The sequence below is a fragment of the Homarus americanus genome, unplaced genomic scaffold (genome assembly GCF_018991925.1).
Source record: "Homarus americanus isolate GMGI-L3 unplaced genomic scaffold, GMGI_Hamer_2.0 scaffold54679, whole genome shotgun sequence".
NCBI classification, from domain to species: Eukaryota; Metazoa; Arthropoda; class Malacostraca; order Decapoda; family Nephropidae; genus Homarus; species Homarus americanus.
In genome coordinates, this window is record NW_024722701.1 from 580,931 (window position 1) to 583,276 (window position 2,346).

The following is a 2,346-nucleotide window of genomic DNA, read 5'->3' on the forward strand; positions in this document are numbered from 1 at the left end:
GTGTGTGTGTTTTACATCCTACTACACTTGCCAGAACCTCATTGTTTACCAGCGATACACATTGTATACCCCTGATGTAAACAGCTATGGTGCTGGTGGTGTGAGGTAGAGTAAACACACACACACACACACACACACACACACACACACACACACACACTTCAATCAAAAAGTCAGAGGATAAAGACAGAGAACACAATAGACGGAAGCACAAGGAGACAGAAAGACGGTTACTAGTGCTAAGAAACGACAGTAGACGGAAGTACAAGGAGGCATCAGTGGGACAGTGTAGTGTGGTAGTTCCTAGGAGACAGAGAGAGACAGTAATAGTGTTAAAAAGTGACAGAACTGACAGGAGACAGACATACTGTCCACTCTACGCTCTCTATACTGTACCATTCAAGTAATTAACACCTGTAATACCTCCTACTGTACCATTCAAGTAATTAACACCTGTAATACCTCCTACTGTACCATTCAAGAAATTAACACCTGTAATACCTCCTACTGTACCATTCAAGTAATTAACACCTGTAATACCTCCTACTGTACCATTCATGTAATTAACACCTGTAACCTACTGTACCAATCATGTAATTATTACCTGTATTACCAGTAAATTTTCTCCAGCTAAGTAAACAGTTTCATTTTCAGTGGGCCGCCGTTCAGCCTTTGTGGTATTTTCTAAGGACATTCCAACGAGCAGAACTTGTCGATAAAAATGGTGAAAAAAATCCAATTGTTTTTTGTGCTTACGTTCCCGGCTGTGTCACCCAATATACTGAGGTGGCTGAAGATATTATACCACCTCTCCTTCCTTCCTTCTTTCCTTCCTTCTTTCCTTCCTTCTTTCCTACTTTCTTTCCTACTTTTCTTTCCTTGCTTCGTTCTCTCTTCCTTCTTTGTTCCTCCTTTCGCACCTCCTTCCTTTTCCTTCCTGGATGAATGAATGTATGGAGAGAGAGAGAGAGAGAGAGAGAGAGAGAGAGAGAGAGAGAGAGAGAGAGAGAGAGAGAGAGAGAGAGAGAGAGAGAGAGACAGACAGACAGACAGACAGACAGACAGACAGATAGATAGATAGATAGATAGATAGATAGATAGATAGATAGATAGATAGATAGATAGATAGATAGATGGAGTAGTTTACAATGATTTACTCTGATAATAACATACACTTTGTTTACATGTTGTTCGGACTTTTCATATAGGCTTAAACCCAGACTTTAAAGGAAATTCGTTTTTTTATTAAATGGATGAAACGGTGTGTGTGTGGTGTGTGTGTGTGTGTGTGTGTGTGTGTGTGTGTGTGTGTGTGTGTGTGTGTGTGTGTGTGTGTGTGTGTGTGTGTGTGTGTGTGTGTGTGTGTACCAATACTATGAAACAATAATGATGGGTATGCAATAATACTAATAATATAAGAGTAAATCAATGACTGCAATACAACACCACACCATCTCTGCAACATTAACATCTCTAGAACATTCCCACCACACCACCTCCTGCAAATAACACTTCAGAACACCCCAACACACCACCTCTGCAACACAACACCCCTAGAACACCTACCACACCACCTCTGCAACACAACACCCCTAGAACACCCCACCACACCACCTCTGCAACACAACACCCCTGCAACACAACACCACACCACCACTGCAACACAACACCCCTAGAACACCCCACCACACCACCTCTGCAACACAACACAACACAACACTAGTTCGGCCGCCATACAGCGGTACCAACAAGAGATACTGCTCGCTGCCCACCTCACCAACACAAAGCTATTGAAAACCGACACCATTTATTCAGCTAAAAAGTTGCCGATAGAAATGGACAGATGTTGACAAATTGTTGTTTATTTGTTGTGTTTTTGTTGTTGTTGTCTGTCTCGTAAAGTAATTGGTAAGAGGAAGTACAGATAGGAAGTACAACTCTAACCTAACTTAATCTAATCTAACTTAACCTAACCTAACTTAACCTGACCTGACCTGACCTGACCTGACCTAAGATATAAATTCCAGATGCATTTTTTTACCTGGTTTCATCTCGACCAAATTATTCAAGAACATTCACTTACTATTTCAGGGTTGTAAAGGAGACAGTTCGTTACCTCATCTAGCGTATATATACATCCGATTTATATAAGTATAAACATTTCACACCCCCCCCTCCCCTTCCCTACCTCCCAATATTAATAATAAAAATCGCTTGAGTTCTTTATACCGTGGATATAAATTTTCATCAGTCATAAAAGTTCCCGGTATGAATTAATCTGCCGAATGTTTCAATACAAAGTTAAACTTGTGGATGAGTATGAATAATCTATACTCGGTCACACGG